The sequence below is a fragment of the Anomaloglossus baeobatrachus genome, chromosome 7, assembly GCF_048569485.1.
Source record: "Anomaloglossus baeobatrachus isolate aAnoBae1 chromosome 7, aAnoBae1.hap1, whole genome shotgun sequence".
Taxonomy (NCBI): Eukaryota; Metazoa; Chordata; class Amphibia; order Anura; family Aromobatidae; genus Anomaloglossus; species Anomaloglossus baeobatrachus.
In genome coordinates, this window is record NC_134359.1 from 42,764,225 (window position 1) to 42,781,706 (window position 17,482).

Here is a 17,482-nt window from a genome sequence, read left to right on the forward strand (position 1 = left end):
AACCTTGGATTAGGAGCATAATTGGTTCCAGGAATGAGCTCTTAAACCAAGTTACTTTTATATCAAAGCAAATTTTCCCATAGGAAATAATTGAAACACAGACAATTCGTTCCACAACCCAAAATTATTTAGTGTATTTATACAAATGTATTACAGTAATATAATATAATGTTCTGTATTCATATAGAATTATTACAGTCACTAATACAACATACTGTGCAGTAAAAACATATAAAACAAATTAAACTACACTTTAGCTTGGAATAGAATTGTTGGTGTGCGAGAGGTGCAGTATAAGCAATGTGCTGCACTGGTTAGCAGAACGAAAGTACAATACTATATCCACAAATGCAAACTGATAGACATGCTATATAGTATATACTGTACTGTACAATGGTATACTGTATACAGCACATAAATACAGAAAGTTACTTCCAGAGCGGGTCAGAGCATATTGAAAGGACAGAACTGGAAGCGGTGCACGGTGAGGATTTGCTCTTATTGCAAAGCATCGCTCTTAAACCAAGTTACACATTTGTAAAAAGCTTTGCTTGTCTTGCAAAACGCTCTCAAACCAAGTTACTCTTAAGCTAGTTTCACACTTGCGTTAAACGGTATCCGTTGCATTGCGTTGTGTGACGGATGCAACGGATGCTGCAAAACAACGAAATCCGTTTTCATTTTTTTTTTTTTTTTTACAGTTTAGGCGGTAGACTATTGTGAACGATCAGCTGATCACTCCCAGTAGCCGGGTGATCAGCTGATCGCTCCCTGCAGCCGGCCGCCGGGTGATCAGCTGATCGCTCCCTGCAGCCGGCCGCCGGGTGATCAGCTGATCGTTCCCTGCAGCCGGCCACCGGGTGATCAGCTGATCGCTCCCTGCAGCCGGCCGCCGGGTGATCAGCTGATCGCTCCCTGCAGCCGGCCGCCGGGTGATCAGCTGATCGCTCCCTGCAGCCGGCCGCCGGGTGATCAGCTGAGCGCTGTCACTTGCCGACGCCCGGGCATGCCGGCGGGCGCTTAGCTGAGCGCTGTCACTTGCCCGGGCATGCCGGCGGGCGGTCGCTCAGCTGAGCGCTGTCACTTGCCCGGGCATGCCGGCGGGCGGTCACTCAGCTGAGCACTGTCACTTGCCGACGGCCGGGCGCTCAGCTGAACGTTTGGCCACCGCAAGCCAAAATAAAGTTTGTGATTTAAAAAAAAAAAGAGCATGCGCAGTGAAATCCAGAGGATTCCGCTGCTCAAAACAACGTTACATGCTGCGTTCCTCCCGCAGGTCCTTTTGGTACAATCCGTCACCCATACAAGTCTATGGGAAACAGCGGAATCCGTTAACGGATTCCGCTCTTTTCCAAAAGGGCGGATTGTAACGGAAGGAAAACAACGCAAGTGTGAGAGTACCCTTGATCCAAGGTTCCACTGTACTTGCATTAAAGTAAAAACAAAATGCCTACAGTCCATATTCTTTACATGTATTCATTCTGTTGAAGGACATATTGAACCTTGACTATCCTAGGTATTGTGGGTAGTAGTCCAGGCATTCTTTTCATTAGGCAGAGAGAATATAGATTTTTTTTTTACATTTCTCAGTCACAGGATTGTTGAGTCTCCTGTGCAAATATCCCTGCAGGAATCCTGGAGACATCCTGAAGAGCCCTTGTTACTTTCTGTATAGACAGCACATATAGCCGCTCTAGATGCTGCATTCCTTAGCATATTCTTTTGTTCTTCTTTGCAAACTGATTTTAACCCCGTGGCTGCCTGCAAGGTCCTGAGAGTAATTTGCGAGCAATGTGTTATTTGTCTCTCCCTGATTAACTGGGCCCCAGTTGTAAGCCTGGTATACATTTGTCAGCCTTTGTGAAAGCAAACCAGAGCGGAATACATGTGTCTTCAATATGCCGGTGACAGAGCAATATTTTCACTTATGGACCTCTCACCGTGTGGAAATGAAGTGGCGAGGCCACTGTTGTGACGGGCGACGCTGCTACAAGTTCTGACTTATTCCTCTCCATAAACAAGCGCATTTGAATCGACTTAAATTAGGGGATGAAAAAAAAGCGAAAAAAATGTAAATGAATGAAAAAAAAAATCATACTCTGAGTTATAGCTGGAATGTTTCATGTTTGTAAAAGTCGTCGTCTGACATCAAAATGATGTTTGCGCGTTTTTTCATATGCGTTTTTTCCTGATTCTTTTTGTGCTTTTTATTAACATTCGCCGTCTTGTCTCTTACTGATGTTGCTTTTATTGATTAAAATAATCAAGGAAAAACGCATGAAAAAAAACCCACAAAAAAATGACACATGGACACATAGCCTTATTATATCCACTATTACTACCTCTTGTGGTCGGCATTCCACAGTCTGACTGCTCTAACTGTAAAGAACCCTTTCCTATTTAGCTGCCGGAATCGCTTTTCTTCCACTCGCAGTGAGTGCCCCCTGGTCCTTAGTATTGTCTTTGGAAGGAATAAATCACGTGTCAGTCCTTTATATTGACCACACATGTATTTATACATTTTGGGTTTTTAAGCTAACCAAGCCCAACTTTTCCAACCTCTCATCATATTGGAGGCCTTCCATCACTTGTTAGAATCTAGTTGCCTGCCTTCAAACCAACTCTACCTTTCCAATATTGTCTTGTGGAACCCAAAACTGGATCTCACATTCTAGATGTGATACATTGGAATCAAGGGAATTAATCTCTTTTTATACACCGCGGCACGGGTGGGCGGCACGGTGGCTCAGTGGTTAGCACTGCAGACTTGCAGCGCTGGGGTCCTGGGTTCAAATCCCACCAAGGACACCATCTGCAAGGAGTTTGTATGTTCTCCCCGTGTTTGCGTGGGTTTCCTCCGGGTACTCCGGTTTCCTCCCACACTCCAAAGACATACAGATAGGGACTCTAGATTGTGAGCCCCAATGGGGACAGTGTTGCAAATGTATGTAAAGCGCTGTGGAATTAATAGCGCTATATAAATGAATAAAATTATAATTATTATAATTATATACACCCTAAAATCTTGTTTGCTTTTGCAGCTGCTGCCTGACATTGAGTGCTGCTGCTTGGCTTACTTGTAACCAGAAAACCCAAGTCCATCTCCTGGTTCTGTAGTTCCCAGTCTTTTTACATTTAATGTATATACAGAAATAGGATTACTCTGTCTGCTGTGAATTACTGTACATTTATCAACATAAACTGCATCTGCCATGCTTTTACACATGCAACCATCTTATCCAAATCGTCCAGTTACATTATACAGGCTAGCTTTATTTTTATACAACACAGATCCTAGTGGTCCCCACTCCTTCCAGTACTGATCTTTGTGGTCCCCACTGCTTCCAGTATCCATCCTTGTGGTCCCCACTGCTTCCAGTATGGATCCTTGTGGTTCCCACTGCTTCCAGTACTGATCTTTGTGGTCCCCACTGCTTCCAGTATGGATCCTTGTGGTTCCCACTGCTTCCAGTACTGATCTTTGTGGTCCCCACTGCTTCCAGTATGGATCCTTGTGGTTCCCACTGCTTCCAGTACTGATCCTTGTGGTCCCCCTGCTTCCAGTACTGATCTTTGTGGTCCCCACTGCTTCCAATATGGATCCTTTTTGTCCTTACTGCTCCCAGTACTGATCCTTGTGGTCCCGCCTGCTCCCAGTACTGATCCTTGTGGTCCACCCTTCTTCCATTACTGATCCTTGTGGTCCCCCCCTGCTTCCAGTACTGATCTTTATGGTCCACCCTGCTTCCAGTAGTTATCCTTGTGGTCCCCACTGCTTCCAGTACTGATCCTTATGGTCCCCCCGCTTCCAGTACTGATCCTTGTGGTCCCTACTCCTTCCACTACTGATCCTTGTGGTCTCCCCTACTTCCAGTATTGATCCTTGTGGTCCCCACTCCTTCCAGTACTGATCCTTGTGGTCCCCACTCCTTCCAGTACTGATCCTTGTGGTCTCCTCTACTTCCAGTATTGATCCTTGTGGTCCCCACTCCTTCTAGTACTGATCCTTGTGGTCCCCACTGCTGATTTCAAACCATTTAGAGAATGTACCATTTATGACTTTGTTTCTTGTCCCTTACCCAGCTCTTTACCCCTGTGCATATCGTGTCCCCTAGTCCTAGCTTCTAAAACTTCAGTACAAGTGTGGTACAGGACCAAATGCAATTGTAAAGTCCAGATATATCACATCTGCCACATGGCCAACATTGAATGACAGGTTTTTTTTTGCCCACCTAAATATTATAGGTGCTTTATCAGAAAATAAATACATTTTGAAAAACCTTTAGTTTGAATAACATGGCTGATTTCTTACAAAAACAGCGCTCCATGTTCCATGGGTTGTATTGAGCATTACAGCTCAATTCCATTGAACTGGTCACAGTTTCATTAAACTTTGCATAAATCAATATTACAAGTTAATATAAAGAAACTTTGTAATATATCTTATCAGAAAAATATGTTTCTTTCTCCACTTATGAGCCACTTCCTGTCTCTCCTTCATCATCAATTACTTTGGTTAACAAAAACAAAAAAAGGAAAAAAGGATAGACTGACAGCTCACTGAAGGATCAGATTACAGCTGCCTGATGATGCTAATGGAGAGGGTAAGTAGAGAAAGAAAGGAGAGCAGTGAGAGAGGAGACAGAGGGAGACGTAAACAGTCACATAGTGATGCTGCTTTCCAGTAAGTGTTTTATCCTGTATGGGATTCACAGTTATACTGCTCAGTAGCCATGTTAATATCCTCCATGTTGTTGCTGCTTCTGTCTGGTACTACATAAAACAGGAGTGTAGTACTAATCTCTACTCACTAGCTCAGAGACAATAGAAAATTAAGAATGTAGATTTTACATAGTGGAAAATAACTCAAAGATGCAGGACACAAGCTATACAGTAGTAAGAAATAGTGTCATTCCTCATGTGAAAAAGCAGCTTAGTTTTCTGTGTGCTACATAGAGACAGGAGTGTAGTACTAATCTCTACTCACTAGCTCAGAGACAACAGAAAAATAAAAATGTAAATCGTACATAGGGGAAAATTGCTCAAAGATGCAGGACACAAGCTATATAATGGTAAGAAATAGTGTATTTCTTCATGTAAAAAAGCAGCCTTGTTATCTGTGTGCTACATAGAGACAGGAGAATATTTGTAATCTCTACTCACTAGCTCAGAGACAACAGAAAATTAAAAGTGTAGATTGTACATAGGGGAAAATAACTCAAAGATGCAGGACACAAACTATACAGTAGTAAGAAATAGTGTCATTCCTCATGTAAAAAAGCAGCTTAGTTTTCTATTTGCTACATAGAAACTGGAGAGTAGTAGTAATCTCCACTCGCTAGCTCAGAGACAACCAAAATTTAAAACTGTACACAGTACATAAGGGAAAATTGCTCAAAGATGCAGTACACAAGCTATATAATGGTAAGTAATAGTGTCATTCCTCATATAAAAAAGCTGCCTTGTTATGTTTGTGCTACATAGAGACAGGAGAATAGTTGTAATTTCCACTCACTAGCTCAGAGACAATGGAAAATTAAAAATGTAGATCATACATAGGGGAAAATCGCTAAAAGATGCAGGACACAAGCTATATAATGGTAAGAAATAGTGTATTTCCTCATTTAAAAAAGCAGCCTTGGTTTTTTTTTTACTTATGTATAACCCCTTTAAGCTCATGGGGGAGAATACTTACGGAATAATTTGGAAAAACATGGATGCACAGTATGAGCCCTGGTTATGGGTCGAATTACAGACCCATGCAACACCTTTTTATATAGTTCGGATTTCCAGTTATGATTTATATCAGATAATATCAGACCGATCAATGTATAAACCATTTTATTGTTTTTAGAAAGTATTTCCAGATGAACACTGTCCCTTTGTTCTAACTCACAGAGAACTCCCATTTATTAATAAAATGATTCTGTAGTTTAGTCTAAATTGTTAAACCTGATTCCAACTTTTCTTGGAAATTAGTGAAGAAGGATAAGAGACAAAAATCTTTTCTTTTTCCCCCCAAAGAAACTGTCTTGGGCCGAGTTGACACTATGTTTTCCACCCTACATTTAGTATGTGTGTCGAGATACGAGGGGTTGCTGATAAGTCTTTGGCTTTACCCAGAAAGAAACAAGATAGGATGATGATACTTTACATTTATTCCACTGATATCACCACACTTCTTATATCGGTATTCCAAATTTTGTAAGCCTAGCAAAAAGAAGGATTTCGGTTGTGCCTCAAACCAGGCATCCAGAGCAGCCATGGCATCAGAAATGGTGTAAAATTTGGTACCCTTGAGCTGTTTCTTCAGTTTTTTAAACAGATGATAGTCGGAGAGAGCTAGATCTGGTGAATAAGGAGGGTGGTCAACCAGCTGGAAGCCCAGCTCTGTCAGTTTTGCCATGTTTACTTGTGCAGTGTGAGCGGAGGCATTGTCTTGGAGGAACAAGATTCCTTTGGACAGCTTGCCGCGCCTTTTGGCCTTCAGAGTTACCTTCAATTGATCCAAAAGTTCAATGTAATACCTTGCATTGATGATGGAACCCTTTTGAAGGTAGTTCACTAGCAGCACGCCCTCCTTATCCCAGAACACAGATGCCATCACCTTAGTGGCTGATTTTTGCACCCTGAACTTCTTTGGATGAGGAGAACCATTGTGCCTCCACTCTTTTGACTGCTTTTTGTTTTCAGGGTCATACAAATAAATCCAGGTCTCATCCATTGTGACTAGTCCATCCAGAAAGTTCTTATCAGTCCGGAAACACTGACAAATGGACCGGGACTTTTTCACTCGCATGCTTCTCTTATCTGTTGTCAAACATTTAGAGACCCACTTTGCAGATCGCTTCCTTATGTCCAAATGTTTATGGATAATGACACAAACACGTTCACGGCAAATCCCCATGATGTCTGCTATTGCTTTAGCTGAAATACGTGGATTCTCCAGTATGAGGTTGTGCACAGCATCAAAGATCTCTGGAGCAACAACCACTCTCGATCGTCCAGGACATTCCTCATCATTGGGGCTGAAGTGGCCCGTTTTAAATTTGGCAACCCAGTTCTTAACTGTGGAATATGAAGGGCATTGATCCCCTAATGTCTGCGACATATCACCATGAATATCCTTCGAGGACTTTCCCTGCAGAAACAAGAATTTTATCGCTCCTCTGCTCTCAGTTGCTGTGAATATCGCATTAGATTCGCCATTTTTATTTCCCACGTGCGTAGTGACTAAACCTTATGTGATGTCATGACGCCACGTGAGGCCTAGTGACTAGACCTTATGTAATGTCATGACATTGCGTGAGGCCTAGTGACTAGACCTTATGTAATGTCATAATATCGCATGAGGCCTAGTGACTAGACCTTATGTAATGTCATGACATCGAATGAGGCCTAGTGACTAGACCTTATGTAATGTCATGACATCGAATGAGGCCTAGTGACTAGACCTTATGTAATGTCATGACATCGCATGAGGCCTAGTGACTAGACCTTATGTAATGTTAAAACATCGCATGAGGCCTAGTGAGTAGACCTTATGTAATGTCATGACATCGCATGAGGCCTAGTGACTAGACCTTATGTAATGTCATGACATCGCATATGAGGCCTAGTGACTATACCTTATGTAATGTCATAACATCGCATGAGGCCTAGTGACTAGACCTTATGTAATGTCATGACATTGCGTGAGGCCTAGTGACTAGACCTTATGTAATGTCATGACATCGCATGAGGCCTAGTGACTAGACCTTATGTAATGTCATAACATCGCATGAGGCCTAGTGACTAGACCTTATGTAATGTCATAACATCGCATGAGGCCTAGTGACTAGACCTTATGTAATGTCATGACATCGCGTGAGGCCCAGTGACTAAGCAGGGCCTAGTAAGAGCAAGAGCTGCCCAGGATGCCCAGACAAGGATTCTGGGCATGAAAGTAAAGACTGCACTGGTCCAACTATCACAGAGGACTGGACATTGGACCAGGCAAGCATGAATCTTTTTGCTTAACTCCACAAACGGATGAAGAACCTAAGGGCCACATAACCCCGTTAAACCACCAGCCGTGACATCCTAGTAGTATATTTTTGAAATATAAGCCCTGTGGAAAAAACTAAATAGAAGAAATCATGTCAAACACTACCAAATCAGTCAGACTATTAGACACTTTTGCATTTTTTGACTGAACACTCCCCTTTATCTATTTTGCATTAGAAGGGTTGCATGCCTGACTTGTGATTGTCTTATTCAGCTCACACTGAAGCAAGCATTCAGCTGGCACAAATCCACATAAAAGAAAACAGGGAAAAAAGCAAAATACACTGAAGGATATATAAAGCACTGGCAAATTATAGAGAACGGCTCCTTTCTGATATATCTTTTTTATATCATCATCTGACAAAATATTGTGCAGAAGTGAGGGTTGCAATGCAATTTCAACACAGTTAAATGAGCTTAGGGAAAGGTGTCTCATCCTCCGAAAGATCCAAGGCAAACATTTGCTTTGTCTACACATCACCACTTTAGAATATCAATGTCCTCCGCTTAAGTTTTCTATAGACAATAGATGTTCATCAGTGGATGTCTTTGGATTTACAAAAAAAAAATCTTAGAAATTTGGGCCGCCAGGTGCACCCCATAGTTTGTAAATTGGTGAAAGTATATTGGACATGATGAGATGTCTGCCTGTGAATGGTAAAACTGAGACTGAGAAGAATGACTGTTCAGCTGGTCGTCAGCTCATGTCTTTGGTCACCTTTACGGCTCATGCACAGGGAGCACAGAATCTGCGCGGCGATGCACGGAGCTATGAAACCTCTGTGTATTATAATTTGCATGTATTCCGACCTACAAGCCGATTTGCAGATGAAGATGATGCATGTCACATTTTAAGGCCTCATTCAGACATCAGTATTTTTCACGTACGCTAAAACATGGTACCTAAGGCTATGTGCGCACGTTGCGTCGGAGTACCTGCAGTTTATTCTGCACGTTTTCCTTCCCTTGGTTTTTGACCAAATGGCTTTTGGCCATTTTTTAGCGCTAAAAACGCATGCGTTTTTACCGCGTTTTTAGTGCGTTTTCTGCGCTTTTTACCTGCGTTTTCACCTGCGTTTCTGCAGATGCGTTTTGTAGATCAAGACACTGAGAAATAAAGTTGGACTAGTCAAAAAGAATGAAAAAAGAGAGAAAAAAGGATAAAATTAACTTTTAATAAAACTATATTGAAAATATCAATTATAATGAAATAATAGCGGTTATGCACATTATAACAGAAAAATAGGTAAAGTTTATTATTTTTTAGCATTTATATTTTCGGTTATTATGTGTGTGTAAAGGAACATTAGAATCCATTAATTTTTGTCCAGAAAAGCATGCGTTTTTGGAGCCAAAAACGCAGTGGAAAAGCAGGTAAAAAGCATGAAAAACGCAGGAATTGTGATTTTGGTTGCTTTTTGCCATTTCTCATTGACTCCAATGTTAATGAAACGCTGCAGAAATGGCAAAAACAACTGACATGCTGCTTCTTTTTCAGCATGGTTTTTGACCACAAATATGAAAATTAAACGCTGCTGAAAAAAAAGCAAAGTGCAGACAGGATTTCTGCTTTTTCCATAGACTTTGCTGGAAAACAAAAATGCATGCGTTTTGGCACAAAAACGCTGCAGCTAAAAACGCTGCAGAAACGTGGAAAAAAACGCAACGTGCGAACATAGCCTAAGTGTTTGGTCTGTGTCATCAGTGTTTTTCACATATGGATAAATAAATAAATCACTACGCTTCTCCTCTCCTTAGCTTAATGTTAAACACGTGATGCCATCCATTTGCTGTACATGATTTTCACAGACCTATAAGATTTGCTGTACATGATTTTCACAGACCTAAAAGATTTGTATTGGCATTTTTCAAAAAGAAACCAGAAAAAAAACCTGCAAGTCTACGGGAATTCTGCACATGTGAGTAAGGGCTTGTGCGCACTTTGCGTTTTTTTCATGTGTTTCTGCAGCGTTTTGAACTGCATCGTTTTAATGCCAAAATGCATGCGTTTTGCTTTCCAATAAAGTCTATGGGATTAATAAGAAATAGGCCTTTATTGTGCACACTATGCGTCCAAAAACGTTGCGTTTTTTGTGACAAAATTTTGTCAAAATCTCTGCGTTTGAAAAAGCAACATGTCAATTTTTTGCAGCGTTTTGCTAACATTGAAGTCCATGACAGTTGTGATAACTCATCCAAAATCAAAATCCTAGCGGTTTACATGCATTTTAGATGCAAAACGCATGCTCTTTTTGCCAAAATTAAACCATGTGGTTTTGGCATTATAGTGAGGTCAAGAGGTTTCCTTTTGCCCTCACATCCAGCCAGATTAAAAAAAAAGACTCAAACAATAATTTAAATTTATTTTTTACATAAATATTAAACCTCAACAATCTTTTTAGGAAAATTATCATTATAATGTATGATTTTAAGCAGGAAATTTTTTTTTATTTTTTTTTCAATTTTTTCCTAGTGTTTGAATGTTTAAACTTTATTTAGTAGTGTCTTTGTATTGAAAACGCATCTCATTTTAAGCTATCAAAATGCATGCAAAACGCGGCAAAAACGCTAGAAAAACGCAATGCGTATTTCCTGCGTTTATGTGGTCAAAACCAAATTTGACAATGACAAATTCTGCCAGAGGATGCGTTCATTTCTGCAAGGTACAGAACGCAACGTGCACACATGGCGTAGCACTATAGCTCAGTGGCGGACATATCATTGATGCAGCCTGTGCAGCTTCACTGGGGCCCAAGAGATAAGGAGGCCACTACCAGCTCCAAAACAGGTGGAATTGTGCATTTTGATGAGTTATTGGACTGAAAAGGGCCCATATACTGTTCTTGCACCAAGGCCCTTTTCTGTCTGGGTCTGCCAGTACCATAAATTCTAATTAGGGATGATCGAATACCTCAAATATTCGGCTTCGCAAATATTTTCCGAATACCTCGCCGCTATTCGACTATTCGATGCGCAATGTAAGTCTATGTGAAGCCCGAATAGTACCGAATAGTTGTTATTCATGTTTCCCATAGACTTACCTTGCACATCGAATATTCGCGTATAGTCGAATAGCGGCGAGGTATTCGGAAAATATTCACGAATCCGAATAATCGAAGTATTCGATCATCGCTACTTATAATTGGTAAACGTTGTACTCTTGAAAAACATGGTTAAAACCCAAACAAGCAACACCGACATCGCGGCCGAGCATGCTCTCTGATATTTCCTTCATTATCTATGCGATGTACTCGCTATCTCTATCAGTCCACTGAATGTTACACAGGTGAGCATGCTGAAGACCCCCCTTTGTATGATGTCTGGGACCCCCATTATTAGTTCTCCTGTGCATAGGTGATAAGTGGGGTTGAGCATAAAGACTTTCAAGACTGGTTCAGCAGCAGGTTTGATACTTTGTAGCTGCCAGACCAGAGTGCTGTGAACCTCCTACCACCAGCAGAATCCTGACTACTCTTCTGATCAGTAGGACCTATGATATATTTACGATCCACAGGTAATAGAAGGGTCATAGAGCTCTGGTCTGGCCGCTGGCGGACAGACATAAAAGGGTCCCTGTACAAAATGCACAATTCCACTTACTTTGGAGGTAGAACTGGGACCTCTTACCTTTGGGCCCCTGTTCAGCCACACCGCTTGCCCCATTGATATGTCCACCCCCTAGGTCTTGCAACCACTAGCTACTGACATGGCTGTTGGACCGGAGGCCTGCAAAACATTTCACTTAAATTGAAAGTGTCACATTCCCAAAAAACCTGCAGATATAGGGTATATCTGCAGGTTAATAGCGTGTTAAAGCTGCCCGGCCACCACGCTGAAAGCACGGCTGATGGGAGAAAATTAACTTTATTCCTCCCAGCAGCCTCCAGCTTTCAGGCATAGAGACGTGGCCAACGCTTCAGTCACCTTTCAGTATACAGTGAGCAGCGACTGTAACCGTGACCCTGGCGGTGACTGACAGTCGACTCTGCAGTGCATCCATACTGAGCCTGCTGTCAGTCAGTGGCGGTGTGGTTACAGCCACCACGGTGACTCAAACTCTCCAGCCGCATCCCTATTACATAAAGGAGTTAATTTCTACTCCTATAGCTGGGCTTTTAGTGCTGGCAGGCCTGCGTCAGAATGTTATTAACCTGCAGATTTACACCATACCTGCAGGTTAATGGCTTTTTTTTTGAAGACACATTCCCTTTTAGTCTAGTGATAAATTGGGACAACCCCTTTAAGTGATGTCACTGAATTGGTGACATCACTTGTCTCCCCTTGGCCTATAGTACTGCTTTGCATGATCACACTACATACCACACTACAATATGACCAATACATTAGTGGGTCAAGATCAACAAATGGATGCACCCCAACACCCCATGTACGCATAAGTTTTTGCATGAATTTTCACTTACTGTAAGAAATGTTGTCAGTTCTGTGTCATCCAGTCTTGCATGCTGCAAAAAAAAAAAAAATAATAAAGATAAGCGGATTAAACAACTAAACACTCCTGCATTAGGCATAATATGCAGATCAACATTTATGACAATATTTTGGACACAGTAACCGACAATAGTCTATTATACTCCTGATTAGTAAGTAAATATGGAAACATTCATTGTCTATGGCATTCTCGTGTACAACACTCAGCTTTTTTCACCAGTCCCATAGACAAGGCATGGAGCGGAGGTGCACATGTGCAGCCATCAATTCCTTCCAACTGTGTCAATTAAATGAATAAGAAAGGAATAAATGCAAAATTTCATTAAAAAAAAACCAAAACATAGTATTTTTCTGCCAAAACTGTTGCATAAAAATCTGCTGTAAATACTCAAGGGGTAAATTTACCATAAAAAAAGGATTTAACACTATAAAGAATGCAAAAAATAGGAAGGGAAAACCTTTGGATGATGCAATACCCTCACTAATGTCTGTTATAGACGTCTATGGATTTTGGACCACAATCCATGGACTGGCCGTGGGTCTATATATTTCAATGAGGCCGTCATGCTCAGGTCAGGACAGCCACAGCCGATCCGAGATCGGATTGAGATGGGACCGAGTTCGGACCAAAATCGGTCCGAGATGGGACCAAGATGGGACCGAGATGGGACCGAGATGGGACCGAGATCGGACCAAGATCGGACCAAGATCGGATCGAGATCCACAGACGTCTGAATGAGCCCATTAATTATTTTGACTTGTTATTCAATTTCTGACTTTTGCTTCGCTCTCTCGCTACGTAGCGTTCTTTGCTAATACATTCACATAACTATGCGGTAACCAGGCCGGCATCAATTCTTTCTAATTAGCGATCCACAATCTTTCCCTTGCATTGTACAATTATACAACGACTGGCGGAGAATGATGGCTGAACTCCTATGCCACGGAAGGGTTAAAGAATCTAATCACCCACATGATACATTTTATTATGCAAAACAATACATTTAGGGTGCACCATTAACTTGTCAGCCAACATACCCGCTGTAAAACATGGCCATAAATAATCCCAGTACATCTGCTGTGTGTTAGCCAGCCCTGAAACACAAGGCGTAAAGCTGCAGAACTGGCAGAGCCCTGGACTGTCTCTACGGCTGATTATCATAACATAGGAAAAGTGACAGGATCACAAAATTATCACTGTGGCGGGCACTAGGGCGATGGCAGCCAAGTTTCCGAAACGGTCACAGGAAGGAGACAGTGTTGCCTCGTATTTTAATTCGGTCATCATAATTGACCACTGATGACCTAAGGTCACCCAAGAATAATGACAAATTATATTCACAATGGAAAAAGTCTCTTTAGATGTGTTCCTACTAAAAATACAATTATTTGGAGGTACCCCGTCTTCACATATCACCATTGTCCCAGTAGCTCAACTTCAGTGTTGGAAGTTTTCTGTGTAGACACATCTTCAGTTCTGCGTAAACACATCATCAGTTCTGCGTAGGCACATCATCAGTTCTGCGTAGGCACATCATCAGTTCTGCGTAGGCACATCATCAGTTCTGCGTAGGCACATCATCAGTTCTGTGTAGGTGCATCATCAGTTCTGTGTAGACACATCATCAGTTCTGTGTAGACACATCATCAGTTCTGCGTCGGCGCATCATCAGTTCTGTGTAGGCGCATCATCAGTTCTGCGCCGGCGCATCATCAGTTCACAGTAGGCACATCATCAGTTCTGCATAGGCGCATCATCAGTTCACGGTAGGCACATCATCAGTTCACTGTAGGCACATCATGAGTTCTGTGTAGGCACATCATCAGTTCACTGTAGGCACATTATCAGTTCTGTGTAGGCACATCATCAGTTCTACGTAGGCATATCATCAGTTCACTGTAGGCACATCATCAGTTCTGTGTAGGCGCATCATCAGTTCTGTGTAAGCGCATCATCAGTTCAGTGTAGGCGCATCATCAGTTCAGTGTAGGCACATCATGAGTTCTGTGTAGGCACATCATCAGTTCACTGTAGGCGCATCATCAGTTCTGTGTAGGCGCATCATCAGTTCAGTGTAGGCACATCATCAGTTCTGTGTCAGCACATCATCAGTTCTGTGTCGGCACATCATTAGTTCTGTGTCGGCACATCATCAGTTCAGTGTAAACACATCATTAGTTCTGTGTAGGCACATCATCAGTTCAGTGTAGGCGCATCATCAGTTCTGTGTAGGCACATCATCAGTTCTGCGTCGGCACATCATCAGTTCTGTGTAGGCGCATCATCAGTTCTGTGTAGGCGCATCATCAGTTCTGTGTAGGCGCATCATCAGTTCACGGTAGGCACATCATCAGTTCACGGTAGGCACATCATCAGTTCACTGTAGACACATCATCAGTTCTGTGTAGGTGCATCATCAGTTCTGTGTAGGCACATCATCAGTTCACTGTAGGCACATCATCAGTTCTATGTAGGCACATCATCAGTTTTGTGTCGGCACATCATCAGTTCCGTGTAGGCACATCATCAGTTCACTGTAGGCACATCATCAGTTCACTGTAGGCAGATCATCAGTTCTGTGTAGGCGCATCATCAGTTCCGTGTAGGCACATCATCAGTTCTGTGTAGGCACATCATCAGTTCAGTGTAGGCACATCATCAGTTCTGTGTAGGCGCATCATCAGTTCAGTGTAGGCACATCATCAGTTCTGTGTACGCGCATCATCAGTTCTGTGTAGGCGCATCATCAGTTCAGTGTAGGCACATCATCAGTTCTGTGTAGGCGCATCATCAGTTCAGTGTAGGCACATCATCAGTTCTGTGTACGCGCATCATCAGTTCTGTGTAGGCGCATCATCAGTTCAGTGTAGGCCCATCATCAGTTCTGTGTAGGCACATCATCAGTTCCGTGTAGGCACATCATCAGTTCCGTGTAGGCACATCATCAGTTCTGTGTAGGTGCATCATCAGTTCTGTGTAGGCGCATCATCAGTTCACGGTAGGCACATCATCAGTTCACGGTAGGCACATCATCAGTTCACTGTAGACATATCATCAGTTCTGTGTAGGTGCATCATCAGTTCTGTGTAGGCGCATCATCAGTTCACTGTAGGCACATCATCAGTTCTATGTAGGCATATCATCAGTTTTGTGTCGGCACATCATCAGTTCTGTGTAGGCACATCATCAGTTCTGTGTAGGCACATCATCAGTTCCGTGTAGGCACATCATCAGTTCAGTGTAGGCACATCATCAGTTCAGTGTAGGCACATCATCAGATCAGTGTAGGCACATCATCAGTTCACTGTAGGCACATCATCAGTTCTATGTAGGCACATCATCAGTTTTGTGTAGGCACATCATCAGTTCTGTGTAGGCACATCATCAGTTCCGTGTAGGCACATCATCAGTTCCGTGTAGGCACATCATCAGTTCCGTGTCCGTACATCATCAGTTCCGTGTCCGTACATCATCAGTTCCGTGTCCGTACATCATCAGTTCTGTATAGGCACATCATTAGTTCTGTGTCGGCACATCATCAGTTCTGTGTAGGTGCATCATCAGTTCTGTGTAGGCGCATCATCAGTTCACGGTAGGCACATCATCAGTTCACGGTAGGCACATCATCAGTTCACTGTAGACATATCATCAGTTCAGTGTAGGCACATCATCAGTTCTGTGTAGGCGCATCATCAGTTCAGTGTAGGCACATCATCAGTTCACTGTAGGCACATCATCAGTTCTATGTAGGCATATCATCTGTTATGTGTAGGCACATCATCAGTTCTGTGTAGGCACATCATCAGTTCCGTGTAGGCACATTATCAGTTCCGTGTAGGCACATCATTAGTTCTGTGTCAGCACATCATTAGTTCTGTATCGGCACATCATCAGTTCCATGTAGGCACATCATCAGTTCTGTGTCAGCACATCATTAGTTCTGTGTCGGCACATCATCAGTTCTGTGTAGGCACATCATCAGTTCCATGTAGGCACATCATCAGTTCTGTGTAGGCACATCATCAGTTCTGTGTAGGCACATCATTAGTTCTGTGTCGGCACATCATCAGTTCTGTGTAGGCACATCATCAGTTCTGTGTAGGCACATCATCAGTTCTGTGTCAGCACATCATTAGTTCTGTGTCAGCACATCATTAGTTCTGTGTAGGCACATCATCAGTTCTGTGTAGGCACATCATCAGTTCTGTGTAGGCACATCATTAGTTCTGTGTAGGCACATCATCAGTTCCATGTAGGCACATCATCAGTTCTATGTAGGCATATCATCAGTTTTGTGTAGGCACATCATCAGTTCTGTGTAGGCACATCATCAGTTCTGTGTAGGCACATCATCAGTTCTGTGTAGGCACATCATCAGTTCTGTGTAGGCACATCATCAGTTCTGTGTAGGCACATCATTAGTTCTGTGTCGGCACATCATCAGTTCTGTGTAGGCACATCATTAGTTCTGTGTAGGCGCATCATTAGTTCTGTGTAGGCACATCATCAGTTCCATGTAGGCACATCATCAGTTCTGTGTCAGCACATCATTAGTTCTGTGTCGGCACATCATCAGTTCCATGTAGGCACATCATCAGTTCTGTGTAGGCACATCATCAGTTCTGTGTAGGCACATCATTAGTTCTGTGTCGGCACATCATCAGTTCTGTGTAGGCACATCATCAGTTCTGTGTAGGCACATCATCAGTTCTGTGTCGGCACATCATCAGTTCTGTGTCGGCACATCATCAGTTCTGTGTAGGCACATCATCAGTTCTGTGTCGGCACATCATCAGTTCTGTGTAGGCACATCATCAGTTCTGTGTAGGCACATCATCAGTTCTGTGTAGGCACATCATCAGTTCTGTGTCAGCACATCATTAGTTCTGTGTAGGCACATCATCAGTTCCATGTAGGCACATCATCAGTTCTGTGTCAGCACATCATTAGTTCTGTGTCGGCACATCATCAGTTCCATGTAGGCAC

At 42.5% G+C, this 17,482-nt stretch overlaps 1 protein-coding gene across 1 annotated transcript in view; it reads right to left on the bottom strand.

Annotated features, from left to right (window-relative positions):
* Window positions 1-17,482, bottom strand: part of BAZ2B (bromodomain adjacent to zinc finger domain 2B) — a 475,838-nt gene that overhangs the window by 332,431 nt on the left and 125,925 nt on the right. Inside the window, exon 2 of the mRNA XM_075319681.1 lies at window positions 12,468-12,509. The gene's annotated coding sequence lies outside the window, so the exon portion shown is untranslated. The remainder of the gene's footprint in view (window positions 1-12,467; window positions 12,510-17,482) is intronic.